This window comes from Rousettus aegyptiacus, unplaced genomic scaffold (genome assembly GCF_014176215.1).
Source record: "Rousettus aegyptiacus isolate mRouAeg1 unplaced genomic scaffold, mRouAeg1.p scaffold_m13_p_4, whole genome shotgun sequence".
Lineage (NCBI taxonomy): Eukaryota > Metazoa > Chordata > Mammalia > Chiroptera > Pteropodidae > Rousettus > Rousettus aegyptiacus.
The window spans coordinates 65,434,313-65,449,109 of record NW_023416307.1 but is presented as its reverse complement, the minus strand read 5'-3'; the positions used below and the strand labels follow the sequence as shown (position 1 = coordinate 65,449,109).

Here is a 14,797-nt window from a genome sequence, read left to right as displayed (position 1 = left end):
CTTCATGCTAGAATGGGTGGCATACAGAAAATGTACAGGTTTTTTTCCCCCTAATTGCAGCCAGTTTAGTGTACTGAAGTGGAATCTATAACGCAGAAAATTCAGAAGTAAATTTATAATTGTTACAAAACTTCCTACAGTGCAGCAAAGCATGTACCCTGAAAAAAAGAAGCAAAGCTTTGTAATTGAAGGACGGATTGCAAGCCAGGGCACATAAATGGGTCCTTATGCAGTAGAGAGATGTATGTTGATGGAACTCTAGTCTTTTGGGGCCACGTCAACACACAATTCACAATTATCCAGGTCACCAGTTATGATATCACCTTAGAAAACACAAGATCCATAACTATGTATATGCATACATTTCTAAACACTGTGTAAACATTTTAAGAACCATAACAGAAGTCAGGATTGCAAAAAGAAACATTTACTGAGCACCTGCCAGGTATAAGACACTCATGAATATCAGTAGTAGAAGAAATCGGCGTTAGCTATAAAAGCACCCATATTCATGAGAATTTCTTTATGTTCCATTTAATCACTTTTGAAAATACCATTTGTTGATGAAAATGATCTCCTCACTACCACTTATGCATTTTTACATGAATCAATTCATTAAATAAGAAATAATTAGTTCCTTTTCTAAAATGGATGCAATAAACAAATATAGAGGACAATCTGGGGATAGCCAGAAGGGAGGAGGTTGGGGGGCTGGGAGAATGGGGTGAGAGTTAAAGAATTAGTAGCTAATAGATCATGGAGATGGGGAGCACAGCATAGGGAATACAGTTGACAGTAATATAATGACTAGGAGGAGAGCCAGGGGAGAGAAAGAGCAATTAGAGGGATCATTTTATAAACTATATAAATGTCTAGCCAGTGTACTATATACTTGAAACTAATAATAAAATTAAATAAATAAAAAAAAAGAATAGAAGACTTCATCTCTTGGGGGGAAAAAATGAATTAGCAAAAGTATCTCAGTAAGAACTTTCAACATATGATATTAGAAATGTGGTGACCTTTGGTAAGAGGTGAAATGGGAGGTGAAATTGATTGGAATTTACCAGAAAGAAGAAATCAGAGCACTTGGTGTCTCCATATTCCAAAGCAAAAATATTATGAAGGCAATAAATTATGATAAAATGTGTAGCTCTAGTGCAAGCACATAAAAGCATAAAGAATTACCAAACCAGAGCAAGTTTATGATTCATCCAGGACAGTATTCAGTCTCTAAAAGTTGTAGCTTATAAACACATACTGTTGAGCTGGAAAAGAAATTAAAAGCCAGTCCCTAAGGTTGTGTATTGTAAATTTATGTCAAATAGAGGAAATGGTTTTATGGTAAAACTACTCTCCAGTTCTGAGTCTCATGTCACAACAAACATTTTTATTTAAAACAAACAAACAAACAAAAACACTGTAAACCTGTTAGTAAAATCAAAGTATAGAAAATGTACAAACCAGTAGCCATAACATTTTTTGTAAGTCTCATGTTAAAGGTATATTGTAAAGGCATGGAAAAAGAAACAATGAAAGAGAAGAGAGGAAAGAGAAGGCAGAAAGGAGTGTCGTGTGTCTGAGGCAGGGGGGAGGGGGAGTGGTCATACTTTAGTTCTCCAGTGCTCCCTGGATTTCTAAATTAAATTAAAAATAAAAGTTTCCAAAAAAAAAAAAAAATTCAACCAAAGTGATTATTAACAGAAATGAAATAGTCTCTATTATATAGTCAGCTTATTATTTTTTTCTAAGTTTAATTCCATAGCTAAGAAGTGTGACCACAGGGGACACAAACCTGAAATGAAAATAATTGCATTTGTTAGACATATGAATGTGAAGCGCATTACAGCAAAAGAAGATGACATTGCAGAAAGGAGTAACTTTGGAGTGATAAGGAAAAACGAACAGGGCAGGAGAAGAAATGAATTGAAAGAAATGGAGCAGGAAGAACATTATTTCATGTAAATTAAAATTAAATGGAAAAGGATGACAGGAGCTCTAATCTTGTAGGCCTGGGGTATTTTGGTGGCAGCCAGTAACATGAGAATTAGAAGCAACTGTTACCAGAGCAAAGAGGTCCATCTGCCTGCATGCGTTTAAGTCAATGAGATACATCCAGGTTTGGCAGCAAAGAAAGGTTTATTTAGAGGTGAAAGTCCAGGAGACACAGGCGAGCCATTGTTCTCAAACACCTGGCTCCCTGAGTATCTTGAGGGGATAGATTATATAGGGGAAAAATTCTTCGTCATGAAAACTAAGGGAGTTGGTGGTTGTGGATGCTACTGATTGGATGGGTCTAGGGTAATTGATTATCGAGTCTGGTTCTGAAACTAGCCATGGTGCCATCCTATCTGGTCCCAGGGTCGGTGGGGCTGTTCCACTTCAACTGGCCTGGGGCTGAAACACACCTAAAGCCAAGATGGTTTCCTTAGTTTAGCTGAAAATTACGGTCATCCCAGTCATCCCAAGGCTTCATTCTTAAAGGATTTGACTGGCTGGAACCATATGTCCTAAGGCTTAATGGTTAAGGGAACAAACAGACAAAGGTGGAAGGATAAGGGCAGGATAAAGCAAATGAGTCACAATGCCATTAGCTAGGCAAAACCAGATTGAACCAAAGAAAAAGCTATAAGTGAAATCTGCCAATCGCTGGTCTGCAAGCATGCACATTTCTCCTCTCTAATGACTGTTAACCAAGCTTTTTCATTGAAAAATTCTGAAATATCAATTTCATGAATCCTTGCCAAAATCAGGAGCAGTTTGGTTTCTGCCAGTGACAGACAGCCCCCAATAAACTGCAGGCAAAATTAGGCAAGAGCTGCATTGTCTTTGATGGTGTCTCCATTTGATAATACCTTTCTTAGAGTCTGTCTTTCAGACAGAATGCTGATTGTGCCATTTTCTAGGCTGTCTCTCTGATTTAGTTACTGTCCCCTGTCCTCTGTCCTGCCCAGGGCACAGCTCCAGGTCTACACTTGCCATGCTGCAGCCCTCTCACCCAGGCCCGTCATAACCATGGCTGGCCAGGATCGCATCCCTGCCCAACCTTCTCTAGGTCCACATTGACAATGGTCGACACCTCTCCCTTCTCCTTTAAGAATAGCTAACACATAGTGCTTGCAATGTGCCAAGCATCTACACATATATTAATCCACTTAAATATTTTTTTTCCTGAAAACCATCCTATGAGGCTGATACTATTATGACCCTCACTTTACAGATGAAGGACCTAAACACAGAGAAAATAATGACTTGGCCAACTCCCTGAAGAGGATCGAAGTTTTGCCACTTCAAAATTTGCCTTTTGGGATATTGATTTTAAGCCAGTAATTAAGAAACAAAAGACTCAAAAAGAAACTTTGACCCTCTCTCTCTCTGCCTAAAGGAATTAAGATGGAAAAACATGCTTCCTGAAGGCGACTTAGCATATTCGCTTTATCGTATTCATCTTACTATGTGTGAATTAGCACATACTTAATGGGACAGGAAGAAATCTAGCAAACCCTGCTTCCCTCTAGTCCCATTGTTTCTGGATGGCCCAGCAAGAATTTGTTTACCATATGTTTGCTCTTCCTCCTACCTGTGAATCACCGACTTTCCCTCTGGAATCCCAGACCCTGTTCCCCTTCTCCTTCGTCCAGCATGGCACATAAGTCTCAATCTCCCGTGTGTTCTGGGTCATATTCTTATGGACTCATGAAAGTACGTTCATATAATAAACTGTGGACATTTTCTCCTGTTAATCTGTCCTTGTAAACTTGATTATTAGACAAGCTAGAAGAACATAGAAGGTGGGAGGAAAGTTACTTTTTTATGCCCTCACATCATACACCTAGGAAAGGATATGAACTTAGGGAGTTGGTGGCTGTGGGTGCTACTGTCCTCCCTCTTAACAATGACATTATAAAACACCTGTTTCTTTTCAAGTTTTCATTCATTTAACATTTATTTTAGCATTATAATGTGTCAGTTACTATGCTAGGTGCTAGAGAGTATATTAATAAATAAAAGAGATACAGCACTTTTTCTCAGGAACCAATAGTTAAGTTGAAATGACAGACAATGAACAGGTGATCTAGTATATTATCACTACTGTGAAAGCATTCTAAGGGGAAGAATAAGTGTTTTAAGGTATGGTTAGAGAGAATAATAAAAATAATAGACAAGAGAATCGTATTTGGCCAAGACTTGAGCGAGGACGAGCAATCAGCCATACAATGGGCAGCACAGGTGAGCATTCCAGGAAGTAGGAAGAGCAAAGGCAAAGGCCCTGCAGGAGAAAAATCTTCCCATTTCTAGAAACTCAAAGAAAGGTTGTGTGACTATAGCAAGGAGAAAGGAGTAAATCAGATTGTGTAAAACATTACAATCAATGCAGGGAGTTTTCACTTTGTGCAAAGTGCAATGGAAAGCCATTAACAAGGTTTTAAGCTGCAGGAGGACATGATCATATTTATATATTTTTCAAAAAAACTTCTCTGTCTCCTTGGTGAAAAATGGATTGGAGAAACAAGAGTAAATATGGAAAGACAAGAAGACTGTTGTAATAGAACCATGTGGAAGTGGTATCAGTTACATGGTCATGCTGGAGATAAACAATGGTCATGAAATGGGACATCACTTGTAAAATTCTTAATCTTTTAGCAGGAAATGAAATAGGACATTTCTTGCAGAGTTAATTTTTTTAGTAAACCTAGTTAAGTTTTCTTCTCTCCTTTCCTTGGAAAAAAGGCCCTCTCCCTCAAATCTTGATAATTGCCCTGGTGACTCAGATCCTCTGGCCATTGATAAGGGTCATCAGCCCATGTAAAGCAGAATTGTTGTTAAGCCAGGCAAAGAGCTTAGAGTCTGAGGATGGAGGGGACTTTAGGCCAAAGGTCTTTTTTTCACTCTTTAATATATTAATCAAGTCTGTTTTCCTTTACTTAATAGGCAAATCAATAATAGAAATTAATAATAGAAATTAATAGACATATGACTTAAATAATAAGTTTATATCTTCTTTTTCTTGTCTAGGGACTGAGGTGGCACTTCAGCAGGAAACCCAAGACCCCACCCTGACCGAGGCAGAAAGGAAAAGAGCTCCATGAAACCCCTGTAGGCAGGGACTAAGGCCATTCTCAGCAGGAAGCAGATACAGAAGAGACTTTCTGTGCCTCAACATCCATACTAATAATAAGGGGGTCCGTGGCTCTTGGAAAAGAGGTAGGCAGGAAAGTTAGTTAGGGGTTTCAGATCCGTCTCCAAAGACATCGAAGTCATCCTATCCTAGAAGGTGTCTGCCCTAATCCACCCACAATTAAGCAAACCAAAAGGCATTTTTTAATTCACACAAGGAAACCAGTAGGCAGAGATTGAGGTACCAGTTTAAGCCGGTCACTCGCACCTTGGCAATGAAAACCCCAACGACCTTCAACTCACTTGAGTTTCATTATACCGTTGTTACAATATGATGCATATGCCTGGAAGTTCATTAATATCATTATAAAAGACTGAATTCTGAGAACAAACATGCGTTGAAAACAAAATGACGACTCACTGAGTCCTGTCAATCTTAGTTGTCAATCAAGGGAGCCCACTCCTCCAAGAAAAGTAACGACACACAGCAAAAGTGATAAAAACCCTGAAGGCTTTGTTACTAGGCCCATTGAGCCACGCTTCTCTTGCTCAGACCCGCTTCCACGTCTGGAAGTGTACTTTCCCTTCTAATAAAACTTTTCTTTTCTACTGTATATCAGTGTCTTGCTCAGTTCTTTGTTCAAGACATCGAGAACCTGGACAATGCGTCAGGAGAGGACTCCACTCTCTGGTAACAGTCACATTCAGGATGTATTTTAGAAGCTGAGTGACAGATTTGGAATTGGAGTGACTTCAGGGAATGAATGAAAGACAAAACTTAAGGATAACTCAAGGCGGAAAAGACTGCAAAAGAAATAGTTGCAGTCAAGAGTTCGGTTTTAAATGTGTTATATATATACTTGGTGTTGAGTCTCCACCTTCACGTATAATCAACAGGTGACTTGACTAGCCCCAGTGTGAGAGACAATAATAGAACCCTCAAAAATACTTAGAAATCTAGGAGAAAGGGAGACACATTCTCTTCCTAGGTGGGAGCTCTGAAGAAGGAATAGGTCCTAGAGTTCCCAGCACTATGCAGTGGCCCCTGATATAGCTGCAATAGAACAAAGTTTGTTTCTATAGAGAGCCTGAGAGAGCCAAAGGAAAGGCAGCCAGCCAAGAACAGCATGGAAGAGAAGCCCAATGTCCCCAGCCCCTCAAATAATACAGAACAGTCTCTTATGTTTGTGACAAGGGACTCTCCCTCTCTGCAACAGAGAGCTTTGCAGCCAGCCACCAGATGGTAACACTGACACCTCTGATGATGGCAGCAGGGAGCAATAGCCAAAGGCCAAAGACCAGACAGAATGAGTGACATTCCAGTTTCCGGATGCTTGTATGGGAGAAAAGACAAGCTTGGACCATTTGTCTCTCTCTGATGCCAGAACACTGATGCCACTTTGCAGAGAAAGCGGGGAATGAGGACAACTCTGAATTAACTCAGTTTACATATAAAACAATAAGGAAAACATGAAGGTGACTAAGTTTATCTAGAATTACATGTTTTGCCTTTAGGCAAAATGTGGATCCACGAGTTTCAAAAGGTAGCTCTATTTCTTTAAACTTACTTGGAAATCGACACTGACAATAGTAAATGACTCATTGGCATTTACTCCTCAGTTGCCTCCAGAGTCTCTTGGGAGGCTGTGGGAGGTGTTTGACATTGGCTCATGTATGACTCTACCATTGCTACTGAGTCTATTAAAGGACTATCCCTGGTTGCATTAATAGGGTTGTATTTTCTACGAAGGGATTTCAAAATTGAACTTCAATATCCTACAGTGATTTGAGTTCAATAGCTTTTCACTCTGTATTCATCTAGCCTACCTGCTAAACACATCCACATCCACCACAGGACTCAGACATGTGCCTAAGAGGAATTATGCTGAGAGACAAATGTAAAAAACAGATCACATGCTCCTTCACTCAAACAATAACTCTTCATTACTAGACCAAAGTCAAATTCTCCCAAACAAGATCCTTGGTTTCCCTGGAAAGAAACTTCTGTCGAAACCACTAACTTATCATTTATACTCATTAAATCTCACTCTGACATAAGGCAGGAACCCTCCTACATAAATAAGTGACACTGTCCTAAAAATTTTAGCCAGGTAGGAAGCAGACCAATGCCTACTAAGGCCATTTGGGAAAGAATTTTGATATAGCTGGGTTTTTATAGTGACTTTCACATCACAGAGTTTTATGCAAGTCATGAAAAGCCATTATGAAGGCCACCTTTGCCAGTAATAACATGCTTGTGTAACCTAGTCTATTGATTCTTGGATAACCAGAAGGGATTTATACTTATTTTCTCCTCTTCCTCTTCTGTAGTAGTCTGTTCAGGTTGCTATAATAAACTACTATAGATGGCTTATAAACCAGATAAATTTATTTCTGACAGTTCCAGAGACTGGCAGTCCCAGATTCAGGTGCCAGAATAGTTGAGTGCTGGTGAGGATCTTTTCTGGGTCGCAGACAGCCAGCTTTTTATTATATCCTTACATGATGAAACAGAGAGAGAAAGCACTCACTCATGACTTTATAAGGGCACTAATCCCACTCCTAAGGGCTCTACCCTCATGACCTCATACAATCCTAATTATTCCACAAAGATCCTACCTCCTAATAGCATTACATGACAGGGGCATATAGTTCAAGTTATGAATTTGGGGGGACACAAACATTCAGTCCCTAACAGCCTCCTTTTTCACTTCTAATTCTTTAAGGTAGAATTTAGGTGAGATATTAAAAAATCACTTCCTGATTTGTTCATTTGTTCAAAAATATTGATGGAGGGCTTATTATGTACCTAGCTCTGGTTCTAGATTGCTGGTAAAACATCAGAAAAGAAGACAAATAAGGTCATTGAGCTGATATCCTAAAGGCGAGGGGACAGGGTGTGGAGAGATGGTATATGTGGAATAGGCAACTCAAAAATAAATAATCATGTGCTATGGTTAAAATAATACAGGTTTATCTGCCTAAGAACAAGTGAGGAAGTACAGTAGCTCTTTCTGTAGTCGTAGCAGAATCTAACTTCAAAATTTGAATTGTCATTTTTGCCAGAGTTAGTCAATTATATTTGCATCATTCTACCCTTTGCAACCTTCAGTGGTTTGATCCATGTGAGATTACAATATCACTAATGGTTATTTATTTTTAACTCTATTTAAACTTGTCACTGCCATGAAACCACATTAACAATGTAGTGTATAGAGCAGTACGGTGGGTTAGAAAGGACACAGCTTCAAGGTCGGGGACGTAAGGGTTCCAATTCCTGGTCACACATGCTAGCTATGTGCCTCTGAGTGAGTTACTTAATCTCATGAAACCTCATCCTACCATCTGCAGTGTGAGAATAGTAACATTTAACTCAAAGTTTTGTTATGCACATAAAAATGATGATAAAATTAAATAATATGTCTTTACTTGGTTTGATTAAGAGCATCATCAAAGCATACATCTGGAATCATTTTCCAGTTTTCCCAAATAATACCTATCGAATGTCCCCTTTCAACCTCCATTCCACCTAGGTACAAGCTCTGTAAAGACCTCTCAGCCCACCCTTTCTTCCTCCCTGGTTAAGTATCTCATATCTTACTCACAAAAGCTGGACACACTCCTGGCTGGAAGCGTTTGGAGGTGGGGAGGAAGGAGTGTGGTCTCCAGAGCCAGCACCCTACAACTAAGCTTCGGTGGCAGTGAGAGGAGGCATGAAGCTATCTGTCACTTGAGTGATCACAATGCCTAGCGACAAATCCACCATTCTCTCTTTTTTGTTGTTGTTGTTGTTATTTTTCTGTTGCACACTGACTGCTTGTCAATTCCTCCTTTGAAAGAGATATTAAGATTGGCTCTTTTTGGTTCTTAGGATGTCACTTAGGGCCTCTTCCCTTATGGTCCCTTCCCACCTCAAAACCAGTCACACCTGGGGCCTCCTCACCCAGAAGGATACTAGAGACACTGCCTAGGTTACAGCCACAATTAGTAATGTTTTTCTGGCACATAGGAAATTCACATATCCTTACTAAATGTAGGAAATAGGGCTGAGCCTGTCACTCCACTCGCAGCTTTGCTATCTCTCTCCTGCCTCTCTATCCAAGCCTCGACCTATCAGACAGCATTCTGGCTTGATGCTTTAACAGCTTTCAGGAAGGGGAAGGTCATCAGTTGTAGATTTCACAGAGAGGGAAAAACTCGGGCGTTCACTGACAACACCAACCCAGTATACCAACTTCAAAGCCTCCCTCAGCATCCCACTAAGATTAATGCCAAAATCTTAGTCACAAGCATCTTCCAATAACTGCAAAATTTAACCCTGACCACCACTACAGCCACATCCCATGCTAGTCCCATTCCCTTGCTATCTGTATCCCTGCCCTCCTATCTTCTTTAAGATCATCAAACATGCCATGCTACTCCTTACCTCAGTGTAAGGGCAGACAAAGTAGGGTTTAGTGGGAGGGTGAAGAGAATAAAAGGGATCAAATATGTGGTAGCTGAAGGAAACCGGACTTTGGGTGGTAAACACACGATAGAATATACAAGTGTCAAATGATAATGTACATCTGAAAATTATATAATTGCATTAACCAATGTTACCTCAATAAACTTAATTTTAAAAAAATGAGAAGGACAGACAAGAGCACTCATGACAGAGTTCTGAGGAACACCAATATTTTCCAGTGGGTTAAAGAAGGAAAAGATTGCAAAAGAACCAGAGAAGAAATATCCAGTTAGGTAAAAAGAAAACTGGAAAATGTGATATGGCAGAAGCTAAGTAAGGAGAGCATTTCTAAGTAAAGTTAGTGGTAAACTGTATAAATGTTACTTAAATGAAGCCCAAGAATTAGTCTGAATTTGACCAGCTGGAGGAGATTGGAAACCCTGAAATAAATGTTTTAGTAGAGTAGTGAGGACAGAAGCTAGATCGAAGTATCATAAATGTGAATGGGAGATGAAGAACTGGATGATCTGGAAGATAATTATACTTAATAGTAGGAATAGTATTTATTGCATTTAAATTATTTTAACTTCAAATGGACTTAACTTTTTGCCAAGTACTCTGCTAAGCACTTGCAAGCATTTCTCACTAAATCCTCACAGTAACAATATAAGACAAAGAAAACTGAAATGTACTAAATAAATTGACAAAGGTACAGCTAGTTAAACCGTGGTTGACTGAATAATGACCCCCAAAGATAACGTAAGTCATAATCCCTGGAACCTACAATGTTACCCTATATAGCAAAAGGGACTTTGCAGACGTTAACAGTCTTGAGATGAGGATATTAACCTGGCTTATCTCATGAGCCCTAATGTGATCAGAGTTGTCCCAAGAGAGGCAGAGAGAGATCTGACACTGAAGAAAAAAGACAATGTCATAACCTCAGCAGAGAGAGATTCGAAGATACTACACTGAAGAAAAGAATCTTGAGTCAAAAAATGCAAGGAATGCAGCTCCAAAGCCAGAAAAAGGCGTGGAAACTGATTCTCCTAGGGCCTCTGGAGCAGCACGGTCCTGAAATTAAGAATTTTAATTTCATCCTAGGAAACTGGTTTCAGACTTCTGACCTCCAGAACTGTAAGGAATAAGCACATGTTGCTTTAAGCCACCAAGTTTGTAACAATTTGTTATGGAAGCCACAGGAAATGAATACAGATGTGGTCATGATACTTTCTCTCATACATTCTGCAATAAATCAAAGTATCATGCATATGGAAAACAAACAGAAGACAGGAAAAGAAAGGGAATAAATAATAGACGTAAAAGAAGGAGGGAGGGGAAAAGGGAGAGTAAAGAAGAAAGGAGAGGAAGTAGATGAAAGGAGAGGAGGGGAGGGTGGGAGAGGAGAGGAGAAGTGAGAATGAGACCCCAAATATTCTTAAAATGCCATCAAAACTGTCCATGGCAACTTCACCTCAGGGACTATTTTCCAAACCTGTGAGCTGGCATTTGGCCCATAGCTAAGAGTTAGCTGAGAGTTATCTTGTTACTTCTTATCACTGGCTATCATTGGCTATAATGAAATTATGTTGAGACATCTTCACTTAACATACTGTAATAATCTTTTTAAAAAGCAATTTTATAAATACATTATTATTTGGAAATATTTAATTTCACATTTAAATAATGCTCTGGTATATGTTAATCAATGACCACATCTTAAAAGATATACCTGTATCCAATATTTAATAAAAGAAGAGCAACTTTAGTAGGAAAACAAATTATTTCTATGTCTAACACCACCATTCAAAGAAACAAACTTATGGCAACCTCCGTCCCTTGGGTTCAAGGGCATATCTGAGTTTAGTCAAAAATACTGAATCCTAACCTCTGACTCACTATGCCTTCACGGGATTCTTTCCCTGGGTGAGGTTAGTGTTACATCACTTTTTCTTAAGGAAAATTAAATACTGCATTTGAAGTCTCTAAGATTTAGAAGAAATTAGAAGAGAAACATTTGGAGTCCATATATAGGTTCTGAATACCCAAGTACAGTGATTTTCCTAAAATGCTAATGAGTAGTCCTCTTATTAAGAGCTGAAAACTACATTATAAGGGAAAATTAAGAATTAGTAAAGATAGAGAAGGTACTTTGGTGGGAGAAATGCTTTTAATTCAGTCTTTCCCTTTTAAAAACAGAAAGGCAAATAGCAACCAAATAACATAACATATGGAGTGTCTGGGGTTTTTTATTTATTTATATTTTTTTGATGAAAATGCCAGGTAAAGAGGTCTTTATGTTTAAATCCACATAGACTGCATTCTCCTCCCCTTCTGATGATTGTTTCCCCCTGCATGCACAAACAGGCAGGCAGACTGCTCTCAGTTCCTGTCTCACAAAGCACGAGTAACAGCAACACCTAGTGGCACATGGTGATAGAGGATGATGAAAATAAAATACTCAGTGAGAGCTGAGACCAAAACCCTGGAGGGATGTTGCTACATTTCAAGTTTCCTGATGATATGATGACAAAATTGTATTTTAAAGAAAGAGTGAGTCCTGTCTTCCAGCAAACGATCTTGTTCTGGGTCAACATTAGGGATGGAGAAAAGTCACTTAGATTCACTGCTGGGAAATCGAGAAGCCTGTAGTCAAATTATACCACCCTGGTCTTGCAATTGGAAACATGGCAATATTGTTGGGATTTAAAAAATTAAAAGCATTATCAATATGGCTACAAGAGGTTATGCCTCTCAGATAGGAGAAAGGCAGCTGAATACCAGCTTCTGAATGCTAACCTTAAAAATCTATCCAAAGATATTAAATTTCACTATTTTTTTCTTTTATTTCAGATTACTTTCTCCTGTCGACAATAGAAGAGGCCAACTCAGGCTGCTCTCTACTATCCTAGACTCTGGCACTCGGCCCTTTGTATTAGACTCACCAGATACACCACTCTGGCCCTCTCTCCCTCAGGTGCCAGCCACAGCATCCTTTTGTCTGGCTGCCAGGTCAACAGTCTCTCTTGGCGTCTGCCTTTTTCACCTCTTCCCTCCTCCTCCCGCTCCATCAAGAAATCTATTTCCAAGTTGGCAGGCAGAAGGTCAGAAATCTTTGAAAGGTACAACTTCCACTGCCCACACTCAGGTCTTGCCTATTCACATATTGCCAAATACAAACTTACTTTTCTCCCTCCTCCATAATATCCTGTATCTCAGTAATGCCGAGCCTGTCACCTGAATCTTGCCCTCACATCTGTTTCCTTCTCCTTCCTTGGCAGCAGGGCTGTCTTTTATTATTAACGTCCTGCCATGTCTGTCCTAGAGGCTCAGCACATCTTGTCATCTGTCTTGGGATCAGCAGCCTCTTCAGAGTTATCGACTCTGGGACTTGCCTCTTCGGAGGCATCTGGGGACCTAGAGCTGGCCCAGAAAATCTGGGGAAAGGAGAGCTGACAGCCTCCTGAATCCCACACAATCACATCTTTGAAAATTGGGCCAAGTTAACACAAACGACTACAGGCTAGTGTGACAGAAGTACAAAGAACAAAATCACACTCAACCCAAATAGGTGGCAGTTTCTTTATACATTTTGAAATAACATATTCAGGCCTACTTTAGAATTATCTTTTGGGAGAAAACATTAAATATCTTGCTTGGTTTTTGCTTACTATGGAAGAATTTTTAAACACACATACAAGTAGGGGGTTGCTACCTTTATAGTTTTAAAAAGGGGACCATGTCAATGTTAAATTTTGAAACTAAAAATTGTACAGAAATTGTATTCTAAAAATATGGGATTTTCATCTCACTTGTTTCTAACCTCTTATAACCACTATGCTATCTCTATCAATTCTCCACCAAAACAGCAAAGTCAGAGCTCTCTAAAAAGGGTGAAGTAAGGATATAAGAGCGTTAGAAAAAATTTAAAAAAGACAAAAAGGCAATTATTATCTATGATGAAAATATCCATTGAGCAGAAACTTAAAAGTGACACCAAATCTGTGAAACTAGGAAGATATTTAATTGTCGCAACCCAGAAAAGATAAATCAATAACTAGTAAGAAAAAGTAAAGTTACCAAGAAGTCTTTAAAGCATGCTTTAGAGATATTATTACTTCTGTTATACATGTAACATACTGTTAACACTCTTGACAAAATTATTTAAACTGAAGTGTTATAAGGAGATCATTTAGTTCCACACCATTCTTTAATATATGATAAAACAGAAGTCCAAAGATTTAGTTTGTTTTTTTTTTCCCCAATAACAAAGCAGGAACCAGAAGCTAATCCAGTGTTAGGTGTATATCTATGTAGCATTTTTAAATAGTAAAAAAACTAATATTAGTAAAAATTAATATTAATTAAAAAGAATGTGGTTGTATTAAATAGATGATGTTATGCCCCAAATCATGTCCCCCAAAATGCATATGTTGAAGTCCTAAGTCCCAACATAATGGTATTTGGATATAGGGACTTTGGAGATAATTAGGCTTGGATGAAATCATGAAAGTGGGGCCCCTGTGATAGGATCAGTATCCTTAAGAAGAAAAACAGAAAGATAAGAGCACTCAATCTGCCATATGAGCACAGCAAGAAGGTAGCCACGGGAATAATTCATGCCAGGAAGAGGCCCCTCACGAAGAGTCAAACCTTCCAGCACTTCAATATGGGTCTTCCCAGCTGCCAGAACTGTGAGAAATGTCTGTTTTTTAAACTACTCAGTCAGGTATTTTGTTTTGGCAGCCTGAGCTAAGACATATGAGTTCTGCCTTACACATTTCTCCATTTCTAAAATTAATATAGCCGTATTCATGAAATCCTCACGATGCACCACTAAATCAACTAAATTATCTGCTCTACCAAGATTAGGCATAGGATTGGTAGAAAAAGAAAAACCAGCCCCTTAAAAGCAAGCGCTTAAAGAGTAGAGATGGCAGCAGAGAACATTCTATTCTTTCTTGGGGTGTGTAAAAGGAAAAGCAAAAGAACATAGAAATAGACCAAGATGAAGAACAGAGCACTGGAAAGAGTGACAATGAATACAGATTTCGCATATGGAGGGCCCGGGGATTTTGTCCGGATTTTGCTTTGTCCTCACTAAATTTTATTTGTGTTGCTAAGAAGACATCCACCTTGAGATGATAGGAAGCCAGTATGTCATTCAGGGACTAATGCTTTAAAGAAAGGTGTACAGAAGGAACAGATTTCCGCAAACTAAAAGAACAGATT

At 39.0% G+C, this 14,797-nt stretch overlaps 1 pseudogene; it reads left to right on the top strand.

Annotated features, from left to right (window-relative positions):
• The first annotated feature begins 6,245 nt into the window (after positions 1-6,245).
• LOC107497291 overlaps positions 6,246-14,797 on the top strand; it is a 40,587-nt pseudogene continuing 32,035 nt past the window's right edge.